The sequence below is a fragment of the Gavialis gangeticus genome, unplaced genomic scaffold (genome assembly GCF_001723915.1).
Source record: "Gavialis gangeticus isolate Ggan-Ray unplaced genomic scaffold, GavGan_comp1, whole genome shotgun sequence".
NCBI classification, from domain to species: Eukaryota; Metazoa; Chordata; order Crocodylia; family Gavialidae; genus Gavialis; species Gavialis gangeticus.
In genome coordinates this window covers 992185-1019720 of record NW_017728958.1, presented here as the reverse complement: position 1 = coordinate 1019720, position 27536 = coordinate 992185, and positions in this window count along the sequence as shown.

Sequence of the window (27536 nt, the reverse complement as noted above, 5' to 3'; positions counted from 1 at the left end):
CACTACATGATTAAGGATGGGGATATAGCAGGGGAAGATGGGGGTGAGAAAATTGAAGCAGATGCAAAATTAATTTATGACGACATCCTTAGTTGGTGCAGACACATCATCCCTTACTGATCCTAAAACAACGCAGCATAACACACATCCTGGCTTGTCCAACTGTTCTTTTTAGGGATCTGGTCTTAAATAAGCTTTTACCAGGCTGGCAGATGTCCCTGGACATACCGTTTTCTCAGGACCAAATACAGGCGAGCTATTTGACATACGTCCCCTGCAAGATCTCCAGTTGTGGACTATTCCCCTGTAGATACTTAGAGGGTTTTTGAGATATCTTCTCTGCAGGAAGTCTTCTCAAGGGCCTTTCAAAAGACCCGCCTGCTGACAGAAGAGATGGCAAATGTGCTACTCGCAAGAAAGTTGCGTTCCAGCTTCACTGCTGCATATGGCCATTCATGAACTGGAAGAGCATTGTCAAACTTCTAGTGGTTAAAAGCAGGATGAAGCTTAATAGCATGTAACCAGGCTTTGCGAAAAGACAGCTGGCCTCTGACAAGAGCCAGAAAGTCATATGTTGCCTACTAGCCTGTCAAGTAAGGGACTTGTCCTGTTATCTCTCCGTCCTCAAAAGGGTCAATGGCTGTTTTTGCTTATCACCCCAAGGCACTTTAGTTGAGCTAATTGGTACCCGATGGTGACAGGTAGGATTAATGGCCTCTCACAGGGCTCTGTCATGGTCAGTAGAGGAGTAATGCAAAGCTGTCTTGGCAAACCATCCTTTAAAGCAGTTTCCCATGAAAATAAGAGCATGCCTGGACACACGGCACTCTCATTTGCTCTGCGATAAACCAGGAATCGCTTCGCCGAAGCCAAGAGAGTCATAACAGAGGGAAGATGGCATCAGAGAAGGAGCAGGGCCGTGTCTGTCCATGATGCCTTGCTCTCTCAAGCCAGCATGTGCTGCACAATCTGGGGCAAGAATGAACAGGGGCAAATCCATCGCTATGTCTACCCAGGTGCCACATAATGATTCACCCCACTTCAAAGTGGGAGAGCAGTCACACCGCAGGACATGCTAGGGATATAGGCTCACTTGGACATGTTTTCAAGGTGGGCTGTCCAAAACCTGATGGCCTTTAATGTTGAGAAGTGTAAGGTGCTGCACCTCTGTAGGAAGAACCCTCAACATACCTACAAGCTTGGCAGTGCTTGCACCATGACCGAAAGAGTTTTGAGGGTCCTGATTGACTACAAGATAAATATGAGTCAACAATGCGAAGCTGTGGCTGGCAAAGCAAACCAAACTCTGGCGTGCATCTACTGATGCATCTCAAGCAAAACTAGGGATGTCATCCTCCTGCTGTACTTGGCCTTGGTGAGGCTGCAGCTGGAGTACTGCATCCAGTTTTGGGTCCCACACTTCAGGAGGGATGCAGAGAAGCTTGAGAGAGTCCAGAGGAGAGCCATTCTTATGATCCAAGGCCTGGAGGGCAGGCTGTATGAAGAGAGGCTGAGGGACTTGGGACTCTTCAGTCTGCTAAGAGGGACTGAAGCATCACTAGGAAACATCATTGTGTCTTCATTTCATGTATAAAAATGGAAGGCAATCTTCTGAATGCCAGGCAACATGGCTTTGTGACTGGCACGTCTTGCCTGACCAACTTCATCTCCCTCTATGACCAGGTAACATGTGCCCTGGACAAGGGAGATGACATGGACCTCATATATCCAGACTTCAAGAAGGCCTTTGACCTAGTTCTCCATGATGTCCTCATGGTTAATCTGGGGAACTGTGACCTTGATCATCATACAGTCCGATGGCTAGGCAACTGGCTTTAGGGTTGGACCCAAAGAGTACTAGTTGATGGGAGCAAATCAATGTGGTGCAGGGTGACCAGTGGAGTGCCTCAGGGCTTGGTACTTGGGCCGGTACTCTTTAACATCTTCATCAGTGATCTGGATTTGGGAGTCGGAGGTGAACTGGCCAAGTTTGAGGATGATACCAAATTATTGGAGAGGGCGGTCACACCGCAGAACAGGTTAGGGATACAGGCCAACTTGGACAAGCTCTCAAGGTGGGCCGACCAACACCTGATGGCCTTCAATATTGAGAAGTGTAAGGCGCTACACCTCAGTAGGAAGAACCCCCAGCATACCTACAAGATTGGCAATGCTATGCTTGCGAGCACCATGACCAAAAGGGACTTGGGGGTCTTGATTGACAACAAGATGAATATGAGCCACTAATGTGATGCTGTGGCTGGCAAAGCTAACCAAATTCTGGCGTGCATCCACCAATGCATCTCAAGCAAAACCAGGGAAGTCATCCTCCCGCTTTACTCGGCCCTGGTGAGACCGCAGCTAGAGTACTGCATCCAGTATTGGGCCCCCCACTTCAGGAAGGATGTGGAGAAGCTCAAGAGAGTCCAGAGGAGAGCCACTCGTATGACCGAAGGCCTGGAGGGCAGGCCATATGAGGAGAGGCTGAGGGATTTGGGACTCTTCAGTCTGGAGAAGAGAAGGCTCAGGGGGAACTTGGTAATAGCCTTCAATTATATAAAAGGGGTGCATCAGGACCTGGGAGAACAGCTGTTCACCAGGCATAACAAGGTCTAATGGCCATAAACTCCAGGAAGGCCAATTTGGACTAGACATAAGAAAAAAGTTCTTTATGGTGTGTGTGTGTTCAGGGTCTGGAACAGACCGCCCCCCCAAGGTGGTGCAAGCACCTACTCTGCACTCTTTAAAAATCTGGATATTTTCCTTGCTGGGATCACTTGATCCCAGCTGACTTCCTGCCTATGGTGGTGGGGCTGGGCTCGATGATCTCATGAGGTCCCTTCCAGCCCCTAATGTCTATGAAATCTATGAAAGTGGCCAAGATTGCAGCTCTCCGAGGGAAGGGGACTTGCAACACAGGCCAGTGTAACAGCAGTATCTGAGGCCATTACTGGTGCCACCTTGGAAGTGGCAGGGTAGAGGAGGCTCTCCATGCCTGATTGCAGTGGGAAGGCCACCGTGAGCTCGGTGTCACCCTGCAGCAAGCTTCTGCTGCCGGTGCTCAGGCGGGCTCAGCCCACCAGCCCTCGGTGCATTTCTGTGGGCCGCTGGGGGAGGCCAAGCACTGACGACTCTATGGAGATTTGGCACAATGACAAGCCTAGCCTTCCCCCCCCTTGAACAGCTCTCATTGGGTCCTGTAGAAGAGACTTCTTGAGGGAGTTTGCCTTCCCCAGAGGAAGCTTCACCTTTCTACTGGTGAGTCCTGAGAAGGACCAGATGTTCCCTCTTAGCTCCCAATTGGCTCTAATCTCCTTTATTCTTTGATCCCAACCCTACTTAAAAGAAACCCCCTATTTAGCTCCTCCTGGGTGGTCCTCAAGGAAGGCTTAGCTCTTTCCAAGCCCCTGTTTCAGCTTTCCCAACATTTATGCCCCTATGGCATATGTCTGCTTCTTGAGCGGTAGGCAAAACACATCTTAACTTTGCTAATTCTGGAGGCATGGCAGCGTTCCCAGTGGCGAGGGGACTGTGAGTGCCACTTTGACATGGGTTAAGCCAGGTTGGGCAATTCAAAGGGTCAAAAATACCTCTTTCTTCCCAGTGCTCCCAACTTACAATGGTTGTAACCAAACTCATGCCCTTGTTTTTGCTTTTGAAGGCCTAGAGCAGCATAGGGAAAAGGGGTGGCAGCAAAGGGACACACTCACATTGCCTCAATCCTGGCTTAGCTGGCTTCAAATCTGGCCCTTTCAGTATTGATAACGGCAGTCTAACAGGGGGCATAACTTGCACCCCCAGGGAGCTGGCATGGCAGAAGAAGACCGTGAAAACGCAGAGAAATTATTTACATGAGCAAACAACACTGGCTGTATCACACCCTTTGAGCCTCACCTAGAACACGTGAATGCAGTTTATGTGAGCAAGTTCAATCATCTGTACATGCAAAATCCTGTAAGCAGAAGTCAGACAGAGCTTATGGGACAAACTCTGCTCAGCAATACCACAGTGTAGCCAAAGATGCTTCAATGGTATTGGAGAAACTGCTCCGTTTTTACCTTGCTTTCCACTCCCGGCAGAATACAGCCTTTGACTTGTACCAGATACCTCCCTCTGACCTTCCCCCTGTTATAAATGAACCCTATTTTTATTCTTCACCACCGGTTCCTCACTCCAGGCCATGCACTTTATTTTTTTTTTTTGTTTTGGATGGTATCTCTTCCCCATAAACTAAGAACACAAGCGAAACTGCAGTTTACATTACTATTAAAAGCCGAATGTACAAACACAAGGTTTTTGAAAGCCTTTTTCTTAATAATTTATCCCATACATGGCAAGTAGCCATGAACCCATTGGCGGCTAAGGGGACTGCCTTTGATTTATCAGATGTTTAGGTGTGCCTGAAAAGGAGAGATACACGATCCATCATCTGAAGCAGGGAGATGGTATTATTTTGATTCATACTTGACAAGTTTTCTAGGAATGCTGAGCCTGAGTATAAATACACGGACTACCCAGCTGTTCAAACAATGTGATTAATTAAACTGATTCCATGTGAAAAACAACACCAACTCTTGCTCTCAAATTGCAAATCATTCTCAATACATGGGGCAATGGCCAGCAGAGCTTTATTAATTGCTTTCGAGGTGATGAATCAGTATCGTCTGCAAAGGCCTACGTGAGGGTGCATTCCAGCGCGTCTACGTGATGACGGACTTGCTTCGGTGCTGATCAAGTGCGGGAGCGATCCATCAGCGTTGCCTGATGAGGGACGTGGCCGTTTGTACACGTGGCAGCATGAACTCCCCATGCACGCTCACTCCAACAGGGCTCCTCACAATGCGCAGCAACAAGCACTGCGACGCTTTGGACTCAACCAAAGGAAAGATGCCCTTTTCCAGCTCACTCTCATAACATAACATCCTTCCCCTGGTAACATGTGCAGCCCATTCACCTACCAAGCCACAGCTCTCCCCAAACAGGATGATTTGCATCATATAATTATGCAAGGAAGGAAATGAAACCTAAGTCTCATCAGCCTCAATTACTAGACCAGTGGTTTTCAATCCATGGTCCACAGCATGTCTAAGGGGTCCACGAAAGATGACTACGATCAATCAAAAGTATGTGAACACCCACACTTACAATTCAAAGGGCACCCCCGTTCAAAACTTTTTAGGGGTCTGCAAGTGAAAAAAAGGTTGAAAACCACTGGACCAGACCATCCTTCTTCATGAGGAAGTCTTGTTCTGCGAGGCGCTTGCATGCACGGAGTCAGAGACCGCCGCCGTCTTGAAGGCCTCGCCGTCTAAAGGCAATTTCTCAGGGACAGAAACAAGCCGAGTTGTGGGACAGCCGGCTTGCAAAGGATGCGAGCTTGCAAAGGAAGATGTTTTCAGAGGGATCATTTGCTGGTTCTCAGTCCTTCAGGTGGGGTTTTGTTAGCAGCTGCATAGGAAGACAGCAGGAGGAAGGGAAGGGAGGGGACGAGCGTCAGGAGAAGGAAGGAAAGGAGGGGGAAAGGCAGACAGGCGCAGCGATGATGGTAGGTCAGCCTAAGAAGAGCGGGAGCGCCTGAAAGCAGGGGTGGCAAACTCCCGCCGTGCCAGATGTGCGTGGTGGGGCTCCTCACTGAAGCAGCAGCATGCAAGCAGTGACAGGCCATGTAGTGAGCAACAGTCCCCACCCACCCCCCGCCACCAAGGGCTACGTCCATCGGGGCTCATGCCCACCGCTGGCCATGGCCCCAAATTCCCAGGCCCACTGATAGCCCGGCAGGCTGGACAGAGTGGCCACGTGGGCCAGGCTGTATTTTTGACACCCCTGCCCTAAAGCCTCCACTGGCCCACACACACTGTGGGTAAAACCCTCACACATGCCTATGCTGAGCAGGAAACACCCATTTGAATTCATCCCCGCTCAGCAAAACCCTTCAGCACGCACGTCCTTGAAGCTGGCAGGATTTAAGCATGCACTGTCCTAAACACCTTGATGGAGGTGTGAATTGTTATTTTTCTGTCTTGGACTTCAAGCAAAACCCAGGCAGCTGCAAAAAAAAAAAATGCAAAAACCCTCAGTGAAATCCTGTCCTGGAGTTGAGGCCTTTGATTTATATTTTCTCAGCGCTTGTCTGTTCGCCTCACGTGGCTGACAAGGAGGGGGATATTTGATATATGCCGAGGGGAGACCTGGCAACACGGCAGAGAAGCACTTGCAGAAGGCAGCGCCGCTCCTCAGGTGTAAACCGTCTGATGATCATTAAAAAAAAAAAAAGATTAATCTGCTTTGTGAGCACAGATGTGGAAAAACACCCTTGGAGCGGCCTGACGGGATATTTCACCGCAGCCGCCAATTGGGGGGGGCGGGGAATGACAGGTTAACAGCGAGCATACAACCGCCTGTCGACTCAGCCTGTTCTCCCGGGGGTACCTAACAACCCCCAGCAGCGACCCTGCGCTAAATGGTTGCAAACGTAATGCTTTAAAGACCATGCAAATGTGCCTCCGTGCCGACACGTCCAAGCCAGGAGGGTCAGGTGAGACCCCGAGATCTGTAGGCAGGCGCCTGCCTGACTTGCACATGTACTGAGTGCCTGTGATCCCTCGTGGGGGGTGATGTGGCGTGCCGGGCGAGCAAGCCTAAGTCTGGGACAGAAAACTGGGCCTCAGTTTACACAGTTTTCTGCACAAGTGGACCTGATTCTGTGCCTCGGACCAGTGCCGCTCCTACTGGCTTCAGTGATGATGACGAATCCTTCGGGGAGAAGGTCCCCACGCTCAGTGCTTTCAGTCTTAAACCAAGTAGTTGTTGGTCAGAGCCGTGTTGGTCTAAGGACACAGGCAGGCAAGAGTCTTTGGGTAGATGTGATATCTTTTATTAAACCAACTAAGTAATTGGAAAAGGGGTCTCTGCAAGCTTCCCGGCACAAAAGCCCTTCGTCGGGCATTGGGAGACTCTGTTAGCAGAGTCTCCCAATGCTTGGGGAAGGGTGCTTGTGCCCAAAAGTTTGCAAAGAACTTTTCCCCAATTCTTTACTTGTTTTAATAAAAGATATACATCTACCCAAAGACCTAGTGGAGGCAGCACTCAACTGTCTGCACTCAGCCTTCGCTTCCAAGGGCTGCTGGCTGCCCTCGCATACCCGAGCCCAGCTCTCAGATATCATTTGAGGCCTCTGTAAACTGCTGTTTCCCAGAAGCAGCCGAGCCATGTTTAAGAAAACCTTGCTCTCTGCTCTCCTTTGAAAGGTCTCACGACTCTCTTCAGACCCTTTCGTATTTCCGGGGTGAAATACTGGCCTGGCAGAAGTCAGTGCAGAAAGCTGCCATTAGTCTCCGTGGGGCCAAGACTCCCCCCTGGAATATGCAATCAGGCCATTCAGCCAGCCCACAGGCAGACCAGCAGCACCCCTTTGTCAGCCTGAGTTGCCCCAGTTTGAAGGATACCATCTCGGTCTGCTTCTACACGTGATTCACGACCGCTGCATTCATACTCTCTGCTCCAAACACCACATTTTCTTAGCACACTGTGTTTGTCTGAAAATACACCTGGAGGGCTGCCCAATTTGGAAATGACTTGAATTACAAAAAAAGCACAGCTGTCTTCAACCGCTCTCGGAGTTCATGCAACTAGTCTGCAATTTATTGACTAGGATTAGATGCTTATTGTCTATGACACTTTAAATACCATTACATTGAAGTTTATACAAGAAAGTCCAAGTTTTCAGACTGGAATCTTTGCAATAACAGCTGGACCATTTGTTTATGTGATAGACAGGAAAGAATGACTTCTGTAATCTGTGTGTTTGGCTTCGGGATTTTCTGCAACATGCGGAGAAAGAAACCCTCTCCCCCAGCCCCGATTTCAGATTGTCAGGCAGAGCTGAGCACCACTGCCTAATTCGTCCCTTATGCCAAGACCTCTGCCTCGAATCTGTCCCTAGCTCGCTCACACCTGACAAACAAGCCCTTGAAATACTGTAGCCCCGCTCTCCGACGATGCGGGGCGAAGTCTCCGGCACACAGCTCCCTCCCCGAGGCTGCTCGCATTCCGCATTTTGTTTCTAGCATGAAAGACTTTGTTTTAAATCATAATAGTAGCCAGGCTGTAATCACATTATAGCACACATGGAGAACTCGCAAAAAGTCATGTGCTTTGGATTTGACATTCTGATTTATGGTTGTGTGCTCCAGTTACACAGCTGCAATCTCATTTTCCGACAAAGATGTTTTCTATTTTTCTATTACTCGGCTTCACCCTGTCTTTATGTCGAAGAAAATGAAAGCCACCAGGTGAAGCCAGAGCAGGAGGACAAATGTTTGCATGTTCTGGATGAAAAGCACAATAAAATATTTTATACTGCACTTTCCTCTGCAGCTGGTTATGGACAAATGTAAAGAGTGCAAACTCCTTGTTCCTTGCCATCTGAGACTAACCAGATCTGCTAGGCTTGACTATTGGAAAGAGGGTCTTCCTGCATCTCAGGCACCTGATCCCAGTTCAATAGATGAAGCACAGGGTGACAAATAGTGAAGATATTTGGATAAACTGCCTACTTTCATAGAGTCGTAGATTTTAGGGTCAGAAGGGACCTATTAGATCAAGTCCGACCCCCTGCCCTGGGCAGGAAAGAGTGCTGGAGACATAGTCTTACTTGCATGGAGACATAGTCTATCACTTATACAACACAATACAAGGCCACCCAATACAACGCAATACAACACAATGCAATACAATACAATACTTCTCCACCATAGCTGGGCATGATCCTGCTTTGGGCAGGGGGTTGGACTAGATGACCTCCTGAGGTCCCTTCCAATCCTCATTTTCTATGAGTCTAATAATTAGTAGAACCTGACTCTCTGAATAATCCCACTGAAATGAAAGGGACACACAGAATAAGGCTGTACTCCAGGGGCCGGCAATTATTTTGGGCTACTCCAGGGTAACTTACTGAGTTTAGGCAAGCCATTGAGGGCCGCATGACAGGCAGCCAGGGGCAGATAAATATGAATTTTGTAAATTTTGGGGGGCCTCAATGGGCCAGATAGAATGGCCGTGGGCCGCATTTTGCCCGCCCTTGCCTTACTCAGTGGGAGTAATGGTAATACCTAACCTATAGTTAAGGGCCTACCCAACTTGAGGAGGCAGTGGCTGATTTCGTGGGCAGATTGTGGGACTGGCTGCCATTTTCAAGAGCTTATCATGGCCGCCCCACACCTCTGATTGGCCAAGGGGCCCTGATGGCCCCACCCCTCACCACTGACTGGCTGGGAAGGCTGTTTGTCATGCAGCCCTGCCCCTTGCCACCCATTGGTGGAGATAAGCGGGGCCGCATAACAGCCAGCCCTTGTACCAATCAGTGGTGAGGGGCATTTTTGGTAAGCTTTTTTTGGTGTGGATTTTGTGGACGTTGCCTGCTTTCACAGGCAACGCCCGATCTTGTGTTTTCTGTGAAATCGCAATTTTGGTAGGTGCCTACCACAACATTTAGTCTAGTCAGGACTAGATTATAGCAGCCCCGCTTCCAGTGACGGGTCCCTTCTTCGTGAGCAGTCCCATTTGTTTTGCAGAAGAAGTTATAACTCATTCCAAGTCAGTCTTCGACTAAAAAGAGATGCACACTTTTGTGGGACATTGTGCTAAATGTTTTAAGTCACCTGCCGTGTACATTTTATGCTGCCCTGTGCCCTACCGTTTTTAGCGCACACAGCACAGCACAGCACAGCACAGAAAATGTCATCGACATTCCTTGCAAAGGCTGAACAATTTAAAACTGATGAAATATCCTTTTAGGACTGGTTTTGGGTCAGTGTTACATACAGCACAACACTACAGCTTTGGCCCATCCCAGGAGGAAATTCTGCCCTGCAATTTTATCAGGCGTAAAGTACAGTGTAAGATATCAGCACGCTAGAGCTCCTCTTATGGGTTAAGAGGAGTCTAGATGGAAAATGTATTTATGGAAGTCCAGTAAGTCCACGCCAAGGGATGAAAGCGTCTTTTCACAATTGCGAATGTTTGTAAATGTGGCTCTCCCAGGCCCTTGTGCTGCAATCATATTCATGCAACTGAACCCCGAACTTTGCCAGGGCTTTGAGTCAAGAACCAAATCTCCTGTGGTGACTTCAATGGGAGCTCCTGAGAGTTGGCTGAGCACTATTGAAAATCAGACCTTATTTAAGTGTCTCAGGCTTTGATTCAAAAAAGGACCCTTTCTCCGGCAGGCATTCATTCCCCTGAAGGGAGACACAAACCTGTGTGTATGAGGAATACATCTCTAATGGTTCAGGTGGTGAAACACTGGAACTGGCTACTTGGGGTTGTTGTGGAGTCTCCTTCACTGGAGGTTTTTAAGAATATGTAAGTTAGACATCTTCCAGCAATGGTTTAGGTTGAGAGTCAGCAATCTGTAGCCAAAGGGCTGAATTTGGCCTGCAGAGCCATTGGATCCAGGCCATGGACCTGTGGGGGTTCAGTGGCATTCACCTATGCAGCAGGGAGAATTCGTGACAGCATTGGTGGCCTGGTCCTAGCACTGACCAATCTTGAACTCAAGATGCATCATTCTGGCCTACCACCACAAAAAGGGTGGCTGACAGCTGGTCTAGGTATTTGTGTTCCTACTTCAATGCAGGGCTATGAGGTAGATGATCTCCTGAGTTGCCTACATTGCTATGATTTTTTAGAGGGCCAGGTCTTCAGTAGGGCTCTGGCACATAAATGCAGTAACCAGATGTTCAGAAGGGCAGAGCACCCAGCACCACAATGAGAAGAGCCAGGCGCTGCACATCTGGCTCCAGCTGTAGGTGGCTGAGTGCCTTTGGACATCTAGCCACTTCACTGGAGGTGGCGTTTTTAACCCCTTCCCTTGCACTATTAGTGCATCTACACATGCATTAATGTGCTTTAGTTAATGCTCATTAAATATAGTACCTTCATTGTGAGGTACTAATAAAATGCACATTAGCCTGTCTTAATGTGCATTAATGAAAAGGCATGTTTTTAAAGTGATGCTTTAATGTGCATTAAAATAGAATAATGCATATTAAAGCACACATGTAGACACACCCCATGGGGCTCTGTCTTTGTAAAGAGAGTCTGTGACTTTCAAAGAGGCCCTTGAGAGCTGCGTAGTTCACCTCCCTGCCACTACTCTGAAAGTCTCATGTCCCTGCCACACATTACACTTAAGACATGATTAACCAATGCATGGCACCTTAAACGGTGACCTGGCCACACGATCAGTCAATTAATGGTGATCAAACAAGGAATGAGCCACAAAGTTATTCCACAAAAAAAGTGTAAGAACATTGTGGCTAGTTCCTATCATGCCATTAATTTGAACCTGTGGCCAGGTGTGCTCCAGCAGCTGGGGCCCTGTCAGCTGAGGGGCCTCCAGTTGCAGGAGCTTGTTACTTGCTGGTGTGGGGAGTGGGGCAGGATCATGATCCCAGGCTCCCTTTCCACCAGAAACAAGGCATGATGGGATCTGATGTGTGATCCCACAATCACACCTGCTGCCATGCACATGTGGCATGGCAGGAAGCGTAATTGTGTGGCTTGTGCATCAGGTCCCACTGCGCCTTTACCCACATGTCTGGCAGTAGTCTCAGCCACCATCAACTATCATCCATGTTAAGTACATTGTTAGAGGGCATGGAAGGAAGCCTTTTTTCCGAGCTGACAATGTGATTGCGAAGCTAATAGCAACCTGGGCACAACAAAATATTTCGCATAAATAATGGACAGGCAGGAACAGTGACAACACGCACATTTGTCTCCTGGGGGGCAGAGCTCCTGGAGCCTTTTCACGGCAAGTTTATAGGTGAAGAAGGCCAGAATATGGGGCAGGGGGGTGCTTTCAGGGGAAATGTTCATTTTTCACCAGCAGACCGAGTTCTGCCAGCATTTATCTGCTAAAAACTAAAAATATCTGTTTTATTTTGTTTTGTTGTGTGTTTTTTTAAATAAAAAAACTCGAGGAAAACAGGCATTTTCAATGAATACTTCGGTTTTGTCGAAATCCCAATTTCCATACAAAGATTGGTGGAACAATTCTTTAGCTGGCCATACTCAAAGCATTAGCAGCAAGGCTAAATGTTGCACATCAAAGAGCAACTCACACAAAGGGACTCTCCTGGACCCAGAGGAGCATATATCTACCTTCAGCATCCTCTCTGCAAAATGAAGTTTATTTGCTAAGTGGACTTTTACCATCTTTAATTTCCCCTCAGCCTGAAGAAGGGCATGCTTCCCTGGTAGCTTGCAAAGAAAGATATATTTTTTTTGCTAGTGGTCTAATGAAAGGTATTACCTCTGAACCAGGAGGTTTAGAGATTTGTATTCCTCTTCCACATAGGTGCCCTATACACGTGCACTCTGTCCCCAAGGGTCTTGGGAGAGGATATCCCCATGATTGTGTCCCAGCCGCCTTTCGTGCAGGTTACGTGTGCTTTGGACATACCTGCTGGGTGGGGATGTTTCAGTGAGATACGCCTGGGGACATCTTGTTTGGGAATGCTCTCAGGCCTTTTGATATTCATAGATTGTAAGGCCAGAAGGGACCTTGCAAGATCATCGGGTCCAGCCCCTTGCACCAAGCAGGAAAGACAATTGGGGGTAGGTGACCCCGGTGAGGTGGCCTTCCAGTCTCCTCTTGAAGATTTCCAGGGTAGGCGATTGCAGCACCTCTGCAGGGGGCTTATTGCACAGTTTGGGCACCCTGACTGTGAAGAGGTTTTTTCTAATGTTGAGCCGGGGTGACCTAACCCTAACAGACCAAGCCCAAGGCAAAAGAGACCTGAGCTCTATTCAGACCAGCTTTGGGAACTGTACCACTGCCTTGTTGCTGTGGCTTTGAGCACCCTCTCCCAGTGTGTGTTTGTACAGCCCCTAGCACATAGAAGCATCTAGTATCAGCTGGAGTCTCTAGTATCAAGGAGCATGCTATGCAGATCCATATACCAGGCTGAATTAACCCTGAGTTACACTTGTGGGCAATATGGGCTGATTATACCCTAGATTACACCCTAGACGATTATACCCTAGACAAGGAACAGGTGAAACAAAGTGGCTGCAAAAGCCTTTTGTTCTGGAGAAAGTGGAGATCGAAGGCAAGCCCCTGTGATGAGTCAAGAGCATGCGGCAATCCTGATTTTTCAGGCTCCTTGTTGTGCCCTCCTATTGGCTTCAGCAACAGCAAAGCAGTGCCCTGTCTTTAAACATTATTGCAGAGGTGGTGGAATGAGTGGAGCTGGAAACAGCTCAGCGAAACCACCTGGAGAGTGCTGCTGAGGTGCTAACACCATGACTGGGAGCACTGGTCCCCAATTAAGAGAGCTAAAGCAGTAACGACTCTACTGACAGTTAAATGCATGTCTTAGCAGCTCAGGTAATTGTGGTCGTTGCTTGGACTGCGGTGCAGCGGGGAAGCAGGAAAAGCAGCACTGGGAGAAAGGCAGCTGAGTTGTGAAGTACTGGGTTTGCGCACAGCCAGCTGGAGCCCATGGGACATAAGGCGCACATTTTTCAACAGCAAGAGCAATCACCCTTGAAGCTACCATGGGAGGCATGGATGTGCCAGCTCTTGGGAGGAGAGGCCTTTCTGGCAGGTGTGTGTTGGTGCAACACAGGTTACTTGGGCTCAGTGCAGGCTTGTGTTATATCTTGCAGCTGGGATATAAAAAAAAGTCTTCTCAGCCACTTGGTCGTTACAGATCCTATGGCTCCTGCCCCAAGAGTGAGGGGTGGGGGTCTATTAACCCATCCCAATGTGAACCTGGAGTAACTCGGCTGAGACGGATGAAGCCAGGCTCATAGGGAGCCAGTATCAGAAGGGAGAAGCTGTTTGTGTAACGCTCTGCTTCTGATTATAACAACTAGGCGGAAAGGGCAAGTGTTTTCTATGCAACAAAGTGCAAGAAATTAAATTTTGGAGGAAATACTTTTTTTTTGGCATAGATTCCCAGTTAGACAGAAAGCTGATTAGTTTTTAACCAAAACATTATTCTTTTTAGTATTTGGGTAAAAAAAGAGCAATGTTTGACCCAAACCAATCTTGCCTGAAATTGCTCAAGGGGGGAAAAAAAGACAAGGTTTTGGTAAATAGCTAACTCATTTTTGTTCAACCACGTTTGCTGCTCACGTTCCAGTCGGGGTAATTATGTTTGGCATTCCTAAATTCCTCTTCGGCAGCAATGGGATAAGTCGTTCCTCTGGTCCCGTCTTAACGGCTGGGTAGAGCTGCTGTAGTCTGTTAACTAGGTGATGCTTTCCACTCGAGAAAAGCCTGCATCTCAGCACTGCACTCTCTCTAAAAGTCATTTCAGAAGTCCACATAGTCCCTCAGGGCAGGAAGCTCAAAATCTATTATTTATATAAATTATTATGTAACTTATCTAAATATGAAATAAATTATTTTATTAAATAAAAATCAGCAAAAAGATCCAGCTATCCTCTCCCTGAAATTCATGTCTCTGTATTGACTGGAGAAATTTTACTTTGGAGATTTTTCTAAGGGCTGCATTCTCAAATCTTTTAACTCCCTTTTATCAGGCAAAACCTGCATTCAGTCTATAGGCCAAAACCTAACTCTTCAATCTTTACCGACACTTCCTGCAGTTGAAAAATACATTGTAAAGCAATAGTCCTATATATACCTGCACTTGTTAAATTTTAGGATAAAGGCTTTGTTTGTAAATATTTGTCAAGAATAAGTGATTAATAGATGTTATAAGTAGAGCTGGTTGAGGAAAGGTGAGCACTAGTATGTTCAGAAAAAAAATGTGACAGGCAGAGTTTTCAAACAAGCTTTACAATTTAAAAGAAACTCCCAAAGACTTCAGCTATTTTTTCATGTTGTTTGAAACTTTCCAGACTTTTTTCATCCTCTCAGTGGCAAATGGGGGAGGAGGAGACCATTAAAAAAGTGAAGGTGGGGTTTCCCGCCCTCCCCACAAGGAACCAGAAACAATACTTTGAAAATAAAGTCTTTATTTAGGACTTTTTTTCCCATTTAAAAAACAATGCAACCAAAATGCAATTTTTTTTTAAACTTATTTTTATCCAAAAGAGTTTTCCATCAAAATTGTTTTCAACCAGATTTAATTATAAGCAGAGATGGACCCAGAGATTTCATTTTGGGGGCAGGGGGCTGAACACTGTAGCCAGGCTACACGGAGCAGCTCAGCACCGCGCTCCATCATGCTACAGGCGCCCTGTGGAGTCAGCTTCCCGCCACCCCACATCCGCCCTGCACAATACGCCCTGAATCTACATGGTTTCCATTGTAAGCAGCTCTAACCGCAAAGCTGCTGTTTTATGGAGTCAAACAGATTTTCTTATAAAGATGACCCATTTATGAACACATCTGCTAATCATTTATGAACCCTTCGTGATCTTTCAATGCATGCAGGTTTTGCTCGAGAAACACAGACTTGGGCTTCAGAAGAGATGTGGGGAGGAGAGCCTTTCTAGGGGTGAAACCCGGGCCTTGATGAGCTCTCGAGCAATTGTCTCCATCGAAAAAATTACATTAGCAGCGGTCAGGGATGATCTCGGACTGCTTGATCTTACTCGAGCCATAGGCAAGGTTCTTCGGGTGAATCTGATATCTTTTATTAGACCAACTTAAATAGCTGGAAATTTTTTTTTTAGCAAGCTTAACGACGCTTGAACTGGCTGATCTCTTGAAGTCCCTGGCATGAAGGACCCGCTGTCCAATGATACAACCATAGGCGAGTGGTAGGGAGTGCACAGCCCCCCCCAACAGGGCCAGTGCCCCCCTGACGGCCAACACTGACACTGTCAGGAGGGCTGGTGCCCCCCTGACAGGGCTGCTGCCATCGAGGGTGCCTCCCCAGATTCAGGAGGCACCAGTCACTCCTGGATATAACCTTAGCAACTATACCGGGGTGGGCAATTATTTCGGGCAGGGGGCCACTTACTGAGTTTTGGGAAGCCATCGAGGGTTGCATGGCAGGCAGCCAGAGGCAGATAAATATTTAATTTTCTAAATTTTTTAAGGGCCCCGCAGGCCTGGTAGAATGGCCTGGAGGGCTGCATCCAGCCTGTGGGCTGCATTTTGCCCACCTCTGAACATGCCCCAGTGATGGTTTAAGGGTTACTGTTCAATAGGGTTGGACACTGGCATGGGCGAACTGGGCAGCTGCCCCAGGCTCGGGCAGAAAGGGGGCCCCAAAATGGTAATTTTTTCCCTGTTGTCTGATTTTTATGATTGCTGTCTCTGATGAAAGGGGGCCTGATCCTAAAAGTTCACCTGGGGCCACCAGGACTCTAGGTACGGTGCCGCGCTCAGTGCTCTGCTCCTTTTCTTGCAAAATAACATTTTTCCGGAGGGTAAGGTAGCATAATGGTGGCCAGGATGATCTTTATTGCACTTCCACCAAAGAATGGCATCCTCTTATTTTGTTGCAGTTCCTTTTTCACTTTTAAATCCTTTCCAAGTTGGGATGAATGATTTCCAAGCCTGGGGATGTGATATACTGAGGGAATATGGAACCATTTAGCAGTTAGTAGCACTTCACGACTGATGCAGAAATGCCCTGCTGCCCCTGGGGGTCCGGAGCAAAGAAAGCTTTTTGCTTCACTGCTTTTTCCTGCTCTCGGTCACTAGCAGCAGCACTTGGTGGAAACAAGGGTGTTGCTAGAGAGTGTCCTGTACTTGGTCGTCCTGTACCTGGTCGCTGTTAAGCGGTGAGATCTGAGCTTTGTTCTGCTCTGGGCTAGTGGCTTTTCATGGGGCTTTAAAGACAGGTTTCAGTAGTTTTACTTTTAATCTCAGCTGGTTGCAACCCACACTGCTGAAAACAAAGCAAGCTTTGCTTGTCTAATGGAGACTGGGACCTGCATGTGTCTGACACAAGGGATAGAAAACCCTGGCAGTGGAAATCCCACTGGGCATGCCGTAGTGTCAGCATGCCTCCAACCCCTCTGAATTGGACTGAACACATTGATAGAAAAGTATCTGCTTCATAGACTGAGCTGTGAGCAGCCAAGAGTTAGGGTTATCTCATGGCTTGCACACCTCTTTTCCATGCAACATGGGCTTTGTGCAATAGTGCTAAACCCCCCGCCAGAAGCTGGTGCTGGTGGCCTCCTCAGGGAGATGCTCCTCTCAAGGTCTCTGAAGACGAGGTACCACTTTTCCATTCGGTGACACTGCTGTAGGTCCATCAGCCAGTCCGAGCCTGGTATTATTTTTACTGGGCATGTGAAGTCAAGTGAGACTAAAGGCAGAAGTCACAGTAGGATTTTTTGGTTTGGTTTCTCATTGTATAGCTTGCACCGCATCCACAATTCCCCACTCAACAAGCTCCATGGAAAGCAGAAACTGTGTTTCCGGGTGTCTGCTGGAGCAGAATCACTATCCACTAACACTGTCCTCTTAGGTTGGGAGGAATCGGACACTACATGTGTTGAGGCTCCGGCTGCTTTTCATTAACTGGTACACACCTGTGCACAACTCTCCCCTTGACCTCCACTGGATACTGCAGGGATTTCCTTTCAGTTCACCTCCTTTGAAATGGCTTTCGTGTTGAACAACAGCCAGGCTTGCTTTGCTGGATCCACCTTGCGCGTGAGTGCATCCTCCGGCGTGGCTGCTTTGCACAAGCACTGTCCCGCTCTCTGAGAGAGGATGCGCTCTGTGCTTGCCCAGTGAGCAGGTCTTCAAACTTCCCAGAACTGGGACTCCAAAACAAACTTCCCCCACTGACGTCACTGGTAAAACGGGCCTTGCCGGACGGCAGCTGGCCTCCAAGAAGGAAGGGTGTTTTGTTTAACACTCCCGCTTGGACTAGCACGGATGCAGAGTAACAGCTGGTCTTCTTGGGAAGCCCCATGGCTTTATTTTTTTTTCCCCTTTCTCATTGTCTTCCTAGCTCAGTCTTGCCTTTCCTCTCCCAAAGACGCTGGGTGCAGATCTGCCGCCTTCCCTTCAAGGTGCGCTGGGGGACTGCGCAGGTTCAGCCGGACACCCAGAGCTTCCTTCAATAACCTGCTCAACTCTCCAGCCAACCGTGCTTGTCCATGTTAACGTCTGGATCCTGGAAGCGCCAATAAGTCCCCATCAGTGCCACACTGAGTTGGGCACTATAAAAAGGTACAGGACAACATGGGTCTAGATCCGGTTTCTGCTGTTATGTGTCTAGACAGCATTTGGTGCGTGTTTCTCCCCTGCTTAAGGCTCCACCAAAGCCTTCGGCTTGTTTGCAACGTGCCTTCAAGTTCACCTGAACGCTAGGGGTACGTCTATGCCTTGCTCGTGACAGCAGTGAGCTGTGGTCAGGCCACCCTAGAGCACTCCCTACCCACTGATGCACTCCAGAGCCAGAAGTATGTCGATGAGCCGGGATCCTGGTTTTTTCTAATTTAAAAAAAAAAAAAAAAAAATCCCCCAATTTTTTGGATTAAAAAAAAAGTAATCCAAAATCTACATTTTTCTCATGATTAAAATGAAACACCACTATATCTATCTATCTATCTATCTATCTATCTATCTATCTATCTATCTATGTATAGATATATTTATATAGATATAGATATATCTATATATAGAGAGATAGATAGATCTATAGATGTATATGCACACACACAGAGATATATATGAATGTGTGTGCGTATAACTGTATATCTCTATATATAATGAAACACCACTCTGTATATCTCTCTCTATAGTGGTGTTTCATTTTAATCTCAGAAAATGTGGATTATGGGTTACTTTTTTTAATCTGAAAATTGGGGATTTTTTTTTATCAGAGAAAACCAGGATCCTGGTGATGAGTCTGTTCCAGTGCCAGCTCCAGGGGCCATTTGCAAGCATGCCAGAGACCAGGGGCTCAGGAGCTGGCGTAGAGGGACAGTCCTTGAAGCCTTCCTGTGGGTGCAGGTGGGCAGAGCTGTGCTCGGGCTCCCCACATGCTCCTGCCACAGTGTAGACATGTCCCAAAGCAGTAAGGGGGAGAAGCTACCCCTTTCTGGTGTTCGTGGTGTTTCAGGGTCAGAAGCAGAGAGGACCAGGACTGCACTTCAGCAGTGGGCTGGGATCTGGCCTCGTGGTTCCTTGCGCCAGAGGCTAACAATGTAAAAACTGCCTATGCAAAAAGGTGAGCCAGTTGACCTAGAGCACAGATGAACAGGGCACCTGGACTCTCTGGAGATGAGCTTTTGGTGTGCAGTATCCAGAATATGCTGGCACGGTGATCTGTAAAAGCTGAGCACCCTTTGGCCCTGCTTAAAATCACAAACTGCTGTGCTGGAAATTGCCATCCAAACAGGAAAGCCTGGTGTGTGGATACTTGCAAAGAAGCATGTGGAAGTTGGCCAACTCTCGCCAAACCCAATGAGAGGCTGAGTCCAGGAGCGATCTGAAGATGAAAGGTCAAGACAGCTCTTTATTTGCCTTCCCTCTCTCTGCCCATTCAGACCTGGATGTGGCAGAATCAGCCCTGCTGCCTTAATTAAATCATGATCTGGGCAGCCTAACTTGAGACACCATCAGAAAGTGCTGAGCACTTGCCTTGGGAGCACCCAGCCCCTGCCAGACAAGGGCAAGCATCCAACATAGCACTGCCTGTTTCTGAAAATCAGGGCCATGGGCCCTAGTTGGGTCAGAAACATGCTCATCGGCTCAGATTTGAAGCTCAGCTTTGCCAGCGAGATGGAGTTCCTCCAGTCCTCCCTTGTGTCGATGAGACCGGGCCGGCCGAGAGGTCCTTGCCAAGCTAGCCGGATCCCAGGTGCCTCTCTCTCAAAGAAGCCTTCTGCATCAGACAGCATAGGTGAACAGACCTCAAAAGTAACACAAGCAGACAGCAAGGGATCCCCGTGCTCCTTGCAATCACACCAGCGCGTCTGCATTGCTTCCTCCTTTCCCTGCCTCCTGAAGGCCGTCCAGGGCCCCGGCAGCCAGCCCTCGGCGGGGAGCAGGCTGCATTCCTCTGCGGAGACCAGGTGCCGCGGATGGTGACTGGACTCTCCTGTTGCCCCCTGGAAAGGAAGCAGCCATAAGGCATCTGCTCATCAGGACGGTCTCTCCAGCTGCACAAGCCCTGGGACCCAGGAGCTTTGCAGGGGTCAAAGCTATGCAGGCTGCTTTTTATTGTTTGTTTGAGTTGGCTGGAGAAGCTCTGAACCTACGTATTACCAGGGATGGACACACGGCTGTAGCACGCGGTGCCTGCACCCCCTTCGTACCGCAGCCCTCGGAGGCAGGGTCCCCACGGAGCATTACAACTGAATCCCCATGGCTTGGACATCAAAATGAAGAGAGCGGCCACGCTGGAAATGTCCTGCCAAGAGCAGATCCCCTCTCCAGCCTGCAGCAGGCACCAACTCATTTGCTGAGGCTGAGCTGTAAGACATGAGCTAATTGCCAGCTTCTATTTCCAGCTGGGAACGGAGCAGAGCCAAAACCAATAAATCATCATCACCACCACCAAGAATCTGGTTTTATTGGATGATAATATATTTCCTACTGGTCAGACGATGTATCAGCAGCTGGAAGAGGAGCAAATGACTATTTACACTATAGAGCAGGGAAGACGGAGGGAAGCCATGAGCAAACATATCACACATGCTATATTGAGCATACCCGAGGGCTGGTCCCTGCTCTGGCAGGCCTTTTCTTGAGTGGGGGGAAAGAGGGTGACTCAAATGGCCCAGTCGGCATTGAGTTGTTCCATCGCCTCACTCTTCCTGCACCGCTCATGCCGCGTGGGGCATCCCGTCCTATATACCCATGCTATAGGTGCAGCACATGCAGCTGGCAAGATCCTGCTTGCGGTGTCTCGGCTTTTTACCACTGCAGTCAGATAAAAACTGCTTCTCTGCGAGGGTTTTGGTACCTTCACTCACAAGAAGACAGAGGAAGTCTTCACACTATTTAAGGGGCAGCATCCCAGTTCCTACCTGCTGCACTGTTCAAACTTGTATATCTTGAAGTGGGGTCAATCATCCTGCTTCTGATTTACTGAGAGCAGCATTTGGCCTGAGATGTGTTACATCACGAGCCGGGGCTTGCCCCGTGTGAATGACTTTGAGGAACCTACATCATTTCTCACAGGGCAGCCCCTTTGCAGATGAGAAAAGCAATGCTCTTATTTTGGGGATCAAGACTTGTCAAATTCTCTGCCCTTTTGAGAAGCTTTTGTTTAAGAAGAGCTACTGGGGTTGTCCTCTTATTAATATCTGGCCTCTTTCATGCCGCGAAGGAAGCCCACTCCCTTCTTGTGATCTCAGACTGACCAGGTAGACTTCAAGCATTGTGGTTACAGGCATGAGATGTCTGTAGCTCCAGTCTGTGCGCCCAGGCTGACTGTAGATGATGCTCGTTGGCAATCCCTCACAGTTGAGAATGATTGTCTTCCACGATTGTTTTATTTGTGGGTCCAAAGATAGCCAACGAGGCCGATCGGGGATTGACAGGTTCCCCTGCCACCCAAGCACGTGTTTCCATGCAGGGTGGGTAGCTCTGGGGTCTTAGTCTGGCCCATGACACAATTTCTGCCATTCCTGCTTTTCCATCTCCTGAGGTTTCCAAGTACTGAGATCCTTACAGTGGACTCCTCCATTTGGGGCGGCCCTGGGCAATGGCGTCCCATGAGTTGATGTCGAGGTTGCATTTTTTTCACGTTGGCTTTGAGGAGGTCCTAGGCGTGCTTTCGCTGCCCTCCTCTTGAGCGCACACCTTGACTGAGCTGCAAGGATACAACTTGCTTTGAGAGTCTGGAGTCGGACGTCTGGATGACGTGGCTGGCCCGGCAAAGTTGCTGTTGGATGACCATCCCCTCGATGATTGTGGTGTCTGCTTGCAAGGGGATGCTAATGTTGGTGCACCTGTTTTCCCACTGGATTCAAAGGATCTTTTGCAGGCAGCATTGATGGTACTTCTCCAGCAACTTGGGATGTACATTGCCAACATTTTGGCTCCCTATAGTAAGGTGGAGATCATGCAAGGCCAGACACAGGAATGGACAAACTGGGCAGCCACCCAGGGACCAGATAGAAAGGGTGCCTGAAAATGGTAATTTTTTTTCTGTTGTCTGATTATTATTATTATTATTATTATCATTATCTCCGGCACAGGGGGACCCATTATTAAAAGTTTCCCCGGGGCCACCAGGAGTCTAGGTGAGATCATGACTGCGTGATAAACCACGAGCTGGGTTTTGCATCTGCTGTCATAATCTTCAAACATCCCTTTCCTCTAAGTGTCCCAAGGCTGCACTGGCACTTTTTAAGCAATGTTGGAGTTTTTCATTGACATCAGTCTTCAGCGAGGGACGGCTTCCCAGGTGCAGGAAATAGCCAATGATCTCTAGTCTCACCATTCATCTGAATGGCTGGAGCTGCATTTCCGGAGCAGGTGAGGGGCAGCCCTCGCTGTACACAAATATACTACCCACCTTCGGCAATGGCTGTGAAGAGGATGACTTTCCTTCACAGACGTGCATCCCTGTCTCCCTCCCGACGGCCCTGAGCACCCTGTGGGTGTCATCGCCCTTTGCTGTGCCTCCATCCCAATGACCACGAAGGGGATGGAGATGACTACATTCGCTGCCGGTGCAAACACACACCTGCGGCTTTGTCCTTCTTGCATCTTGGTTCAACCCAGCTCCACTTCCTGGTGTTCGTGACTCTGTCCCTTTGGCCTTGGCCTTTCAAACTGGCTTTCGTCACCCAATTAGGAACAAAGCAACCTCCTGCTGCTTCATGAGATTTGGCAACCCGAGCACATACACAAAGCAATCTTTAGTGCTCCCACAGGGTAAGCACGTGCTTGTGAGGAGGAGGAGAGGTTTGGCAGGCCCGTCCTGCACCAGCATTTCCTTTCTCCTTTGAACCGCCTCTTTTTTGGTCACTGCTGATCAGTCACTCATTGACTCATTAAAATCCTGAACAATGCCTGTGTTTGTTCTACGATTGTGGCCACCTGTTGATCTTAGGGGTTTACAGCTGAACTGGGTTAATCCTCCACAAGAGCTAACATCACTTAAGTCCCTTTGTGTTAGATACTAGCACGAGTTACTACAGGAGCAGGAGGCTACGAGCTTTCCACTGGGCTTTCATCCTGGTCCCTTCAGCTGGCAAAGCTGCAAAACACAAGCTTAAGAAGCAGGCGTGCTCCAACGTGCCTCTCGCTAGGCCGGACGGGGAGCCTCTGCGAGCTCTGCGATCAAGCCCAGGAGAGATTTGTAGATATAAGATAAAAGGAGCAAAGGCATTTCTCCAAATTCAGGACCATCTGAACAAGGCATCCCATCTGGTGTTTGCTCCCTGGGGGGGAGCATTTACACTCCCCAGGATGAAGCCCACCTATGCCCTTTTTTGCAAGGTCTAAGTGGGGATCTTCCTCCTTCTGGTCTCCGCAATGAAGTCGGTTTTGCCTCCAGTTAAAAAGCAGCATCGAAAATGAAATGCTGGTGTCAGGGCAACATCCTGCTGCTCCACAGGATGCTCCAGGACTTCACAGCCTGATCAGATCAGCAAAGGTTTAGCTATTTTCTATACATCAGTGTGGCAAAATGCTTAGACAAAGTGACACACCGAGCCGCGCGACATAGGCATAGACATCAGCACCAGGTACTAAGTCAAGCCACCTATGATACTGCCCAGGGTTTGTGAAAGCCCAGTCAGACCTGTTTCATAGTTTCATAGTTTCTAGGGTCAGAAGGGACCTGAGCAGATCATCAAGTCCGACCCCCTGCCACAGCAGGAAAGACTACTGGGGTCAAATGGTAGTAAAAACCAGTCTCCCAGTAGCTAACCAGTGCGTGCTGACATGCCCCAGCTAATCCTGAGCTTGCCAAGTATAGTATAGACCTGCACCACCACTCAGAGTGAATGGCCCCCACATAACTAGCTTGACCTACTTGCACCAAATAGCCACTATTGGTCACTATTGGCGGTCTAAACTAACTCCCACGTCGTCTACACATGCCACTCTCGTTCTGCTGGGCATCCTGGATGAGCCCTCCTATAAATCTCACACGCAGTCAGTCCCTACAGCACATGCATGTCCCACCTGGCTATAATCTATTGTTCCTCAGGTGCCTTCTGGGAATTAGTTGAGTTGCATGGGAAGAAGCTGCAACGATCACCTATAGCTTACGTGATCGGCACAGCTGCAATGACAACACTGGGTAGATGAGCAGCACTGCTTTAGATCAATGTAGGCGTGTTCAGCGGTTTGGTCTTCATTTCCCAGCCCCTCGCCCCATCTGTAATGCAGGCGGAAGGGAGCATTCGTTAATGCTAGTTGAGCATGATAATAGCACTTTTATTTATGAGCACCCACCCTTGATAGGGCACCCACAGTGCTTAACAACAGTCATAAAAACAATTGCTCATTAATTAAAAGCAGCCCAGCCGCAACCAGATTACAAGCAGATGGGTAAACATATGGTACGATATTATATTTTAGGGCTATAACTTGCTTTTCATCTTAGGATCTAAAACTGATCTGTAAAATATCCGGTAAAGATGTTTCACAACACCACTGCAATGTAGAGTGTGTATCACACACTCCACTGATAAATGCAGCCAGCTCTGGGGTAGAAAGTGGTGGTTGGTTAGCTATGCAGAAAAGTAAGGATAAGAGGCACATAAGTGATCTGCCACAGCCTGATGTGGTGCAACAAAGAGTGCCATGTAGGAGCAGGTGTGATTTAGGAGCATAGGTCTGGAAGAGGCTTTTTTGGGTCTTGGAGGCCAGTCTCCTGTGTGTGCAGGCAACCACAGACCCAAGAAATCCCTCAGATCCATTGCCACCCACAACTACAATCCCAAATGCCAAGAATACCTGGCAAAATAGCACAGGTAGAAGCTGGGGAGGAGAGGCACTGCCCAGGGAAGCAGCTGGCTGACACAGGCACAGGAGACCCCAGGAAGGGGATCATACCCCATGCTATACAGGTAGGCAAAACACTGCATGGTCCGTGCCAATCTGCCCTAGGGGAAGCAGTCCTTCCCGTAGGGCACGGCAAGAAATGCCTGAGTGGGCTCTCCTGGCTCACAAAGGTTCATGGCTGGTTACCCTACCAGGATATAAAGGTGTGGGGATGGTGCTCGAAAGCCAGTTTCCACATTTGCCTCTTTTAATGGAGAATCCATTTTAAAAGTTTGCTCACAACGCTTTGATATAGTCCTGTGACCCACTTTTGGGTCACGACCCAGGGGTCGAGAAACGCTGCTCTAAAGGACAGGGGATCCAGGGTGTGGGCTGAGCAACGAGACTGAAAGAGTTGAATTGAATGGCTGCCTATACACACGCTCAGAAGTGGGGAGGGGAGGGGCGCGTTTTAATTAAAGTGGTTCCCAGACAGCTGCTGTAATTAAAACAACTCACTGTCATGTGTATTAACCCCCCCCAACACACACGCACACACATTTCAATATGGTCACTGGGGCACTTTAACTAAAGCTCATTCAATGAGGTTTAGTTAAACTGCCCCCGTGGCCAGTTGGAAACATTGGGGGGGGGGCCCTTAATACCTCTGACAGTGAAAAGACGCTGGAGCATTGTAATTAGAGCTCAAAATGCATCTGTAGGCTGCCAGTGCCATTATTTTAGAGTTTACTTTATTAGCAAAGCAAAGCAACAGGCAGGTGGTGACTTCCGCGCACACTGGGTCACTGGCTCCAGCATCCCATATTCAATTACAGATCAGTCTGGATTCCTCTGATGTTAGATTTAATATTCATGCTGCAATAGTGGCAGCCAGCTGGGGCCCTGCTGTGCTAGGTGCTGTACGTATGGATAGTAAATGGCAATCCCAGCTTGCAATGTAACAGGGGGATGGGACAACTGAGCGGGTGTGGGCTGGCTGTAGGAGATCAGGTAACACGCATGGGTAAAGGGACAAGGGCCTTCCTATGTGGGCCACTGGCAGTGGTGACAGCTTTCCCCTATCATCAGGTATAGTTTACAGTTTGCAGTCTTGAAGAGGGAGCGTTTTACGAAAATGAACTATTTGGTGGTGTGGATGTTTGCAGGGAGAAGATGTTAAAAGCAAACTGGGAATAATTTTTTTGCTGGGAACAATGGCTAATCGGCTGCTTAGCAGGAGCTGGCACTGGGCCACTTTAATACACTGACTAGCATCCAGGGGTGTGATGGCACCTAGAAACCCTTTCAAGGGCACTGCAGGGTGCCGCCCAAGGTTAGCAGCAGCATTGGGCATGCAAACATCGACATAGGATTCACAAGATAAACCCAGAGATGTCAAATAGGAATTCACAGTGTTAAAACCACTCTGTCCTGCTGTGGGCTGAGTTCTCTGCAGCAGCAGAATTGCTCTAGTATTTTTCTGCTGTTAAAAAATGAGTGAAGACGAAGAGCTGGCGTTTTCCGAGGGGGACCTTGAACCTATCGAGGGGCACCTTGAGACTGTCAAGGGGGTTCTCGGGTCTACAAGGTCAAGAACCACGGCTTTAATACAATCATTGCTTGTGAAGGAAATCATCCCGGTGCTTTGCTGCAGATGCCTTGCCTTGGAGTCAGAGGGAAAGTAAAAGCAAAGCACCTGCTCTGCAATTCGTGCCACTGCTTCTCAGTCAGCTCGATCCCCCCGCACCCGTTCCCAACTTTCTCAGGGCAGGTTGGGCAAGGCGAATCATTCTGCACACTTTCCATTTAAATAACCAGGATTTTAAAAGTGCAATGGCAAAATCATGAAGATCTCACTCTGGCAAACTCTCACTAACGTAACCGAGAGGTGTTGGCATCAATCGCAGATCACCTGAACAAGTGTAACAGCTCTTACGTCAGTGGGATCTTCAGCAATATACTTTAGCCTTCCTCCATTTGAGTCCAAAGTGTAACTCCATTAGCTGCTGTAGACACTTCTAGTGCATCGGCCAGTGCATTCACCCCCAACTGGCTAGGGATCAAGTCACATTTGAACACCATTTTCTGTGTTTCTGCTGCTACATAAATCTATCTGCGCCTTTGAATTGATTCATTACAAAATGTTCACTCTTAATCCCAATATTTCTCCTCGGAGCAAGGCAGGGCGTTACCAGCTAGGCCTGGCAATCGTGATGACCAAAGCTCTGGATGTAAGACAGCAACAGTCTGTTCCCCGCTATGCAAATTGAATGCTTCCCTTATCATAGCCCTCCAGGACAGGTGTGGCCATTCAAACAGCCGGAGGCAGAACTGATCCAAGTTGCACAGTTTTCTGTAAGTGGTGTAGCCTAGATCGGCAGTGAACTGAACACACGTTCCCCTTTGGTGGGGGGGCAAATCTTAGACCAGATTTTAAACCAGTCTGTGCGCTGGACTTCTGTTATAGGTATAGACCGGTTTTGTGCGCCAAGCTACTGTTCTGAGTATGGACCCATTTCCGATCGCTTATACTAGTAAAAGGGTGATGTCTGTACCTGGCCAAAGAGGCAAAACCTGCTCTCTGGCGGCCTCATTCAGAGGGGTGGGGGACATGGGTGACCACCCAAGGTGCTGTGGTCAGGGGGCATCGCACACATACACCCCCAAACACACAACAGCACCCAAC